The sequence below is a fragment of the Leopardus geoffroyi genome, chromosome C1, assembly GCF_018350155.1.
Source record: "Leopardus geoffroyi isolate Oge1 chromosome C1, O.geoffroyi_Oge1_pat1.0, whole genome shotgun sequence".
Classification (NCBI taxonomy): domain Eukaryota; kingdom Metazoa; phylum Chordata; class Mammalia; order Carnivora; family Felidae; genus Leopardus; species Leopardus geoffroyi.
The window spans coordinates 24,551,824-24,561,853 of record NC_059328.1 but is presented as its reverse complement, the minus strand read 5'-3'; the positions used below and the strand labels follow the sequence as shown (position 1 = coordinate 24,561,853).

General features: G+C 43.7%; 1 long non-coding RNA gene across 1 annotated transcript; it reads right to left on the bottom strand.

The window, feature by feature from the left end:
* LOC123597539 lies at nucleotides 1–9,127 on the bottom strand. The gene is made up of 3 exons (XR_006712154.1): nucleotides 8,944–9,127; nucleotides 618–795; nucleotides 1–499 (listed from the first exon to the last, which is right to left on the bottom strand). It is a non-coding gene; the product is annotated as an uncharacterized LOC123597539 (long non-coding RNA).
* Nucleotides 9,128–10,030: the final 903 nt, after the last annotated feature.

Sequence of the window (10,030 nt, the reverse complement as noted above, 5' to 3'; positions counted from 1 at the left end):
TGGACTTAATACGCAGTCTTGTTATCTCACAAAATATTGTTTCTAACCATGGAAATCACTTTGCAAGACAAGAAGTGGGAAACTGAGCAGGGGATACCCGCAGGAGTCATTGGTCTTACCACGTGCTCCATTAGTCAGCATTCTACCATGGTAGAAAGGGCTCCTGAAGGTCCACGTAAGGTCCCAGCTGTAGACACTTCATGAACTAGAGAGCCATCCACAGGATATAGTAATGCTCTGAACCAGGGTACGTACTGTTTCTCCTTTAGCCAGAGAGCAGTTCGAGGACCAAGGGGCTGGATGTAGGAGTGGCTCTCTCACAATGAAACCGTTTTACAACTCAAACATTCTTTGCTTCTTGGCCTCATGACTATACGGAGGAGAGGTGTGTTAAAAGCCTGTAGTGTCTGAGGGACGAATGCCTCCACCAAGTGACACAGTTTTCCCACCAAACTGGAAGTTGAAACTGCCACCCAACCATTTTGAACGCTTCATGCTCCTGAACAGACAAGCAAAAAAGAAATCAAGGTATTTTCTGGGGTGACAGTGTCTGGCTATCAAGGGGAAATAGGTTGTTACCACACAGAGGGGGCAAGGAGGCTTAGTGAAAGACTTACCTGTATTCTCGAATGATCCTATTCCTAGCACAAATCCTGTGATCAGAGTCACAGCAAGACTGCTGCAGTTCCATACAAGAGGGTCCCCCAGGGCACAGATCTCTCGGGAATCAAAGCTTGAGTCTCTTCTATGAGCTAAGAACCTGGCTGTCCCTTACTGACTGAAAGCAGAAGAAACCTGAAATAGATATAGTGAAGAAGCAAAGCCATAAATACAACATCGGCCTTAAAATGGGTTATGGAGGCGACAATTATGGCCTCTACTTGAACTTCCCTCCTTGATGTGTCTATTTACACATTTTAGATATTTCATCTTCTCCCTTTCCCCTACTATTGTCTCCAGGTGGTTGTGTAGGGATTATTAACTTCACCATTAGTCACAGAGTGCAGATTTTTGAGAAGGGAATTTGAGAAAGCTAGAGAAGGAACATCAAGGCATTGGGGTTCCTTCCTTGGGGAGTAAGGTTGTGTGTTTTTTTAATTTTTAAAAAATGTTTATTCATTTTTGAGAGAGAGAGAGACAGAGCGGGACTGGGGGAAGGACAGTGGTGGGAGGGACACAGAATCCAAAGCAGGCTCCAGGCTCTGAGTTGTCAGCACAGAGCCCGACATGGGCTCAAACCTACGAACTGTGAGAACTGTCAGCTGATGTCAGATGCTTAACCGACTGAGCCACCCAGGCACTCAGGGTGTTTTTAATTACAGGAGTGATAGCTGCTTTCTGCTAATTGGGAAGCAAGTGTAAATTTGGGACACAGGGTGTATGTATTTGGCTGCAAGTGGGTATATAGGACAGTTAATGTTTGGGCCCCCCACATTGCAGGGGAGGAAAAACTTTCCCTCAGCCATCCTAGGTTCCATAGTTGGGTCTATGAAATAGACTGATAACAGTCAGATTAATAGGAGAAAAGGAATACATATTTATTCACTTTTAATATTACATGCAGGTGGGGATCACAGTGGGAGGAAAAAGGAAATACCCCAAAAAAGCAGTAGGATTGGGAGCTTATATACCATCTTAACAGGCAAGGAGAGGGGAGGTATAGGCCACTTAGGGGAGAGAATAAATGAAGGGTCCTTAGAAGAAAACAGGGGAGATATGATGGTTTGCCACAAAAGTGTGTCTGGATGTCACTTCTAGAAGTGGTGTCAATTTCTATTCTCTCCTGTAAAAAAAGTCAATCTTTCCTGGTTGATGAAGCTCCAGGGGAGGGGATTTTAGACAATTGAGTTCCTTTTGAAGGATCTGTCATTGAGCAGAGAGGGGGAATTCAGAGAAAGCCTCTCCCCAGATTTGTTGTTTCTTCAGGTGCAAGGTTCAAAATAATCAGTACACCAAAGCATCATATTTTGTGCTGGCATTTCCTGAATTCCTAAAGGATCCAACCCCAGTCTCCCTTTTGGGAAAAATTCTCACTGTCTGTTGTTATAGTAAGAAGGAAATGCCAGTTTTCACCTCCTACAGCTGTGACCTTCTACAGGAGCAGAGAGGGCTAGATCTTTCCTCTTTCTACTCTTAAGGTACAGCTAGGGAGCAGGCTTCTGATGTACAAGTCTCAAAAACAACACTGAAGATGGCTGGAAAGACCACTATTATATTTATTATTATTATTATTATTATTATTATTATTATTATTATTTTCTCAATGCAGGACAGAGGCACAGAAAGGGAATGTGGCTGGCTTCCCTGAGTCAAACCACAGTGCCACCTTCCGGAGTCCTGGGGACAGCCATCCCAGGAGTCAAAGTCATCAACTCCTCTGTGGCAACATCCTTTGTTCTTTGTACCACAATAATCTACCTCCTGGGTGGTTGTAAGAGTTACATGAGGGGTGCCTGGATGGCTCAGTCAGTTGACCATCTGACTCTTGATTTCGGCTCCAGTCATGATCTCGTGGTTCATGGGATCAAGCCCCATGTCGGGCTCTGCACTGGCAGCTTGGGGGCTCCTTGGGATTCTCTCCCTCTCTCTGTCCCTCCTCTGCTTGTGCATGCTCTCTCTCTCTCTCTCTCTCTCTCTCAAATAAATATTTAAAAACACACCAAAAAAACTTTTAAAAAAAAGTTACATGGGACAACAGTGCCCAGCACACAAAGAATGTCCCTTTTTTGTAAATTATAAAGTGATACACTAAGTATGGGAGGATGGAGAGAAGAGAGCTTTGCTCAAGACCACATGGCACAGCACATTAGGAGTCCAACCAGGGTGTACTGGTAAAAGTTTAACTGGCTTCAGCTGGGGAGTGGGGGACGAACATGATTTGTGGTGTTTGTAGATTTTGATGACATGAACACTCTGACCTTCGTCAATTTTTTAAAGTTTATTTATTTATTTTGATGGAGAGAGAGAGAGAGAGAGAGAGAGTGTGTGTGTGTGTGTGTGTGCATGCAAGTGGGGTGGGGCAGAGAGAGAGAGAGAGAGAGAGAGAGAATCTGTCAGTGCAGAATCTGATGTGCGGCTCAAACTCACAAACCATGAGATCATGACCTGAGCCGAAGTCAGATGCTTAATACACTGAGCCACCCAGGCACCCCTGACTTTTGTCAATTTTTAACTACCAGTGTGACATCACTGAATGCAAAGTTGGCAAGAAACCTGAACCAAGAAGCACACCACTATATAGTATTTTCACCATATAGGCACAATAAACATAAGTCACTTCAAAAGCATAAGTGTTCATGAAATAACTATAATTAAATATATATAAGTTATATATAAATTTAAGTATATATAAAAATATAAATATATTTGAAGAAGACACAAAAAAATGGAAAAATATTCCATGTTCATGGATCGGAAGAACAAATATTGTTAAAATGTCGATACTACCCAAAGCAATCTACGTATTCAATGCAATATCTATCAAAATAACACTAGCATCCTTCACAGAGCTAGAACAAACAATCCTAAAATATATATGGAACCAGAAAAGACCCCAAATAGCCAAAGCAATCCTGAAAAAGAAAACCAAAGAGGGAGGCATCACAATCCCAGACTTCAAGATGTGTTACAAAGCTGTAATCATCAAGACGGTATGGTACTGACACAAAAACAGACACTTGGATCAATGGACCAGAATAGAGAACCCGGAAATGGACCCACAAATGTCATGGCCATCTAATCTTTGACAAGCCAGGAAAGAATATCCAATGGAATAAAGACAGTCTCTTCAGCAAATGGCGCTGGGGAAACTAGACAGCGACATGCAGAAAAATGAATCTGGACCACTTTCTTACACCATACACAAAAATAAACTCAAAATGGATGAAAGACCTAAACATACGACCGGAAGCCATCACAAAAGACATGAATAGACACTTCTCCAAAGAAGACATCCAGATGGCCAACTGACACATGAAAAAATGCTCAACATCACTCATCATCAGGGAAATAAAATCAAAACCACAATGAGACACCACCTCACACCTGTCAGAATGGCTAACATGAACAACTCAGGCAACAACAGATTGCCGGATTGGCGAGGATGCAGAGAAAGAGGATCTCTTTTGCACTGCTGATGGGAATGCAAACTGGTGCAGCCACTCTGGAAAATAGTATGGAGGTTCCTCAAAAAACTAAAAATAGAACTACCCTACAACCCAGCAATTGGACTACTAGGTATTTATCGAAGGGATAGAGGTATGCTGTTTCGAAGGGACACATGCACCCCAATGTTTATAGCAGCACTATCTACAATAGCCAAAGTATGGAAAGAGTCCAAATGTCCATCAATGGATGAATGGATAAAGAAGATGTGGTATCTATAGACAATGGAGTATTACTCAGCAATCAAAAAGAATGAAATCTTGCCATTTGCAACTATGTGGATGGAACTAGAGGTTATTATGCTAAGCGAAATTAGTCAGTCAGAGAAAGACAAATATCATATGACTTCATTCATATGAGGACTTTAAGATCCAAAACAGATGAACATAAGAGAAGGGAAGCAAAAATAATATAAAAACAGGGAAGGGGGACAAAAACATAAGAGACTCTTAAATATGGAGAGCAAACAGAGGGTTACTAGAGGAGTTGTGGGGGTGTGTGGGCTAAATGGGTAAGGGGCATTAAGAAATCTACTCCTGAGATCATTGTTGCACTATATGCTAACTAATTGTGACTAATCTTGTCACGGGTAGGGATAGCAGAGCTGGCCCTGGGGGCACAAGCCCATAATGTGCCAGTGCTGGTCTACTGTGAAACATACAAGTTCTGCGAGCGTGTGCAGACTGATGCCTTTGTCTCTAATGAACTAGATGACCCTGACGATCTGCTGTGGGAGTGAGGAGAACATGTGGTCATAGCTAACTGGCAGAACCACCCGTCCCTACGGTTGTCGATTCTAGTCTATGATGTGACACCCCTCCCCCCCACCCCTAGAACTGGTGTATCTGGTTATCACAGAGCTGGGGATGATTCCTTGCAGTTCTGTACCTGTTCTACAAGTCAAGAGTAGTGACCAGTGAGTGAGGGAACACAGGGTCAATATATGACATATGCCCTAAAAATCAATCAATCAAAAAATAAAAATAATTATATAGTGATGAGTTTGGGGTATTCATTACCTTTGGTTTTATATAATTTATTTCATATACTTTTTATATCATTTAATTTTTATAATGGCTGTGTTCAACAATCAGCTCATAAAATTCCTAAAATTTTTTAATTAAAAAATTTTTTAATGTTTATTATTTGAAAAAGAGACAGAGAGCAAGCAGGGGAGGGGCCGAGAGAGAGGGAGACACAGAATCGGAAGCAGGCTCCAGGCTCTGAGCTGCCAGCATAGAGCCTGACGCGGGGCTCGAACCCACAGAGCACGAGATCATGACCTGAGCTGAAGTCGGCCGCCCAACCAACTGAGCCACCCAGGTGCCCCAAAACTCCTAAGTTTTTTTTAAGTTTATTTATTTTGAGAGAGAGAGAGAGAGAGAGCAAGCAGGGGAGGGGCAAAGAAAGAGGGAGACAGAGAATCCCAAGCAGGCTCCTCGCTGTCAGCTCAGAGCCTGACTCTGGGGCCAATCTCTCGCAAACAATGAGATAATGACCTGAGCTGAAATCAAGAGTCAGTTGCTTCACTGACTGAGCCACCCAGGCACCCCTAAAATTGCTAAAATTTTAACAGTCAGCTCTAGAAGACTGAACCAGAACCATTCTGCATGCTTTTAGGCATGTGTTATGCTGCCTCTAGCAGCAACTTCGGCATTTTTATTTTCCACTGGGCCCCACAAATTATGTAGTGGGTCTGCTGCCAACCCTGTGCTGGAATCTCCAGTGCAGACCCAGGGTGGATTTTGGAGACTTCACCTCCCAGGATCATCTGGGGCCCATCTGCCTTCTATAGAGGAAACCAAGCTTCTCCAGAGGAGCCAGAGGGAATCCTAAGACTGCCCCCTTCCGTGCCTCCTGGATATGGAGAGCTAGCTTCACCTGAATGAGTCCACAGCACCACCTGGTGGTACCTGGGTGTCAGGCCTTCTTGGGAGCCAAAGCCGGGAAGATCCTGGAACAAGAAATCATCAGCCAAGAGGGGTCCAGCAGGGCAGAAGGAGGCATGTCAGTCAAAGTGATGAGGGAGCGTGGGGCAAGCTGAGGGCAAAGTACAGGCTAACAGCAGCCCTCCCACCCCCTGTGCAGGTGGGATATGTATGATATTCCTTAGACACTCCTGACTGCCTAACAACAAAGAAAAGAACAATCTTATTAATAGCTGATCTCCAGAAATCTACAGACTCCGTTTTCTGGAGACCTAATATCACCCTCATCAAGATGTAAGGGGGTTTAAGTGCTTGCCATGGTGATGTGGGAAACTAAGGCACATGAAAAATTAAATTCCCTTACTGCCTACAGCCCATTGACTAGTCCTTGAAACGGCAGAGTGACCTCCCTCTAGGAGCTCAGCTGCCTCCATGAAATTTTGCTACGGGCAAAAGGGAATTTTGCCTTAACATTATCCTAACCTCCCAGGATCCTGCCAATCTCCTTAAACACACAAAAAATTCCTTTACAAACCTCCTTTATCTTTAACCCCCAAGTATATGTTGGCAATTATACTCCAGGCTTATGGCCGTTAAAAAAAAAAAAAAATGTTTTTTAATTTTTCAATTTTAAATTTTTTTTAATTTTTAAACATTAAAAAAATTTTTTTTAAATATATGGTATGTCAGATGGTGGTAAGTGATGTGGAGAAAAAATTTAAGCATGGGAGAGGAATGGGAATGTGGGGGTGCAAGTTGCAACTTTAAATGTGGTCAGAGTGGATAAAAGATGATATTTAAAAATATTTTTTTAATGTTTATTTATTTTTGACAGAGAGAGAGAGAGAGATAGAGACAGAGCATGAGCGGGGGAGGGACAGAGAGAGAGGGAGACACAGAATCTGAAGCAGGCTCCAGGCTCTGAGCTGTCAACACAGAGCCTGACGTGGGGCTCGAACTCACGGACCCGCGAGATCATGACCCGAGCCGAAGTCGGACGCTCAACCGACTGAGCCACCCAGGCGCCCCCAAAGATGATATTTGAGTCAAGATTTGAAGGAGGTGAAGCAAATGGGTATTTGGGGTAAGAGCTTTCTTTCTTTCTTTCTTTCTTTCTTTCTTTCTTTCTTTCTTTCTTTCTTTTTCTTCCTTCCTTCCTTCCTTCCTTCTTTGTTTATTTATTTTTGAGACAGAGTGAGTGGGGGAGGAGCAGAGGAGAAGGGAGACAGAGAATCCCAAGCAGGTTCCACACTGTCAACACAGAGCCCAACGCAGCCCATGAAAGCCCATGAATCATGAGATCATAACCTGAGCAGAAATCAAGAGCAGGACCACCCAGGCCCCCCTGGGATAAGGTCATTCTAAGCAGAGAGAACAAGAAGTTCAAAGGTTCTGAGTCAGGAGAGTGCTGGCAAATTTGAAGGAACATCAAAATGGCCAATACGGGAGGCGCCTGGATGGCAAAGTCGGTTGAGCATCTCACTTCAGCTCAGGTCATGATTTCACAGTTCGTGTTCGAGCTCCACACGGGGCTCTGTGCTGACAGCTCAGAGCCTAGAGCCTGCTTTGGTTCTGTGTCTCCCTCTCTCTCTGCCCCTCCCCTGCTCATACTCCGTCTCTTGCACGCTCTCGCTCTCTCTCAAAAATAAACAAACATTAAAAAAAAATTATTTTAATGGCCAATATGGTGGTGCCTGGGTCGCTCAGTCAGTTAAGGGTCTGACGTCATCCTAGGTGCCCCAGGTTGGGGCTTTCTGCTGTTAGCACAGAGCCCGCTTCATATTTATTCTCTGTCCCGCTCTCTCTCTGCTCCTCCCCCACTTCCCCACTTGCACTCTCTTTCTCTAAATAAATAAATAAATAAATAAATAAATAAATAAATCAACAAACAAACAAACTTTAAAACAACGGCCAGTGTGACCGGAACAGGGTGATTAAAGGGGCCAGCAGTTTGAGGGCAGATCAACTCCGTAGGGCCTTGAAGGAGATTGTGAGGACTTAGCAGCTTTTCCTCTGAGCACAGTAAATAGATATTGGAGAATTTTGAGCAGAGGAGGATCACGATCTGACTTATACATTTTTTCATGTGAGAAAACACATGGCACGTAAAACTCACATTGTAACTATTTTCAACTAAACAGTTCAGTGGCATTAAGGACATTCACACTGGTGCACACCCAAAACCGTCATCCATCTCTGGAACCTTTTTATTTTACCACACTGCAACTCTGAACCCACTCTTACACAAGAACTCCCCCTCCCTCCTCCCTCTAGCCCCTTGTAGCCACCACTCTACTTTTTGCTTCTGTGAATTGTGACTACTCCATATGTTGTATGAGTAGAATCATACAATACTCATCCTTTTGTGACTGGCTTATTTCACATGACATGATGTCTTCAGGGTTCATCCACATTTCAGCCTGTCAGAATTTCCTTCCTTTTTAAGGCTGAATAACATTCCCTTGTGAGTATACACCACATTTCATTTATCCATTCATCTGTCAATGAACACTTGGGTTTCTTATTCCTCTGGGCGACTGAGAAGATGCAGCTGTGAATACTGGTGTACAAATATCTGTTAGAAGTCCTGCTTTCAATTCTTTTGCGTATATACCAAGAAAGTGGAATTGCTGGATCATATGGTAATTCTGGGTTCAGCTTTTGCAGGAACCACCGTATTGTTTTCCACAGCAGCTGCACCATTTTACATTCCCACTCTCTTATATTTTTTAAGAGATTACTTTCAGGATGAATTAAGGCTATACGAGAGGAAGGCAAGAGTGGATACAGAGATATCAGTTAAAAAGCTCTTGCATTTATCCAGGTGAGGAACATAATGGCTGGGACTTACACAGCAGCAGTGGAGGTGGTGAGAAGTGACAGGATTCTGGTGTTGTTTCAAAGGTAAAGCCGGGGCGCCGGGGTGGATCTGTCAGATAAGCATCCCGCTTTGGCTCAGGCCATGATATCACGGTTCAGTTCGTGAGCTGGAGCCTGTGCTGTGCTGACAGCTCAGAGCCTGGACCCTGCTTGGGATTCTGTGTCTCCCTCGCTCTCTGCCCCTCCCCCACTCACACTCAGTGTCTCTCTTTCTCAAAAATAAATAAACTTTTTTTTTTTTTTAATTTAAAGGTAAAGCCAACTAGATTTGCTGAGGAATTAGCTCAGGTCATGATCTCCCAGTTTCATGAGTTCAAGCCCTGCGTGGGGCTCTGTGCTTGCAGTGAGGAGTCCGCTTGGGATTCTCTCTCTCTCCCCCCCCCCCGCCCCTCCCCCACTTACTCTGTCTCTGCCTCTCTCTAAATTAGTTAATTAATTAAAATCGTGAGACTTGATGATATCATCTGGTGAATGATTACAGACATCGAAAAGGAGAAGGTCAAGGACTAAGCCCTTGGACATTCCAGCGACAAGAGGTCAGTGAAAAAACAGTAGAGAACACCAAAAAGGAGATGCCAGCAAGATAAGAGGAAAGTCAGGAGGGCATGGTGTCCTGGAGCCAAGTGAAGAAAGTAAAAGTTTTAAAAGGTAGATGGGGTGCCTGGGTGGCTCAGTCAGTTAAGTCTCCAACTTTGGCTCAGGTCATGATCTCACGGTTTGTGAATTCGCCTCTGTGTCTGGCTCTGTGTTGACAGCTCAGGGCCTGGAGCCTCCTTTGGATTCTGTGCCTCCCTCTCTCTCTCTGCCCCTCCCCCACTCACACTCTGTCTCTCTCTCTCTCAAAAATAAACATTAAAAAAAACTTTTAATAAAATAAAAAGTAGGAAGGTGATCAACTGTGTCAAGTAAGATGCTAATGGTCCAAATACGAATTGAAAATTGGCCATGGCTCTTAACATCTTAACAAAAGTTAGTTCAACTTATTGTGGGGAGGCAAAAACCTGACTGAAGTGAATTCAAGAGAGATTGGGAAGAGAGGGGAGTCGAAGACAGCGCGG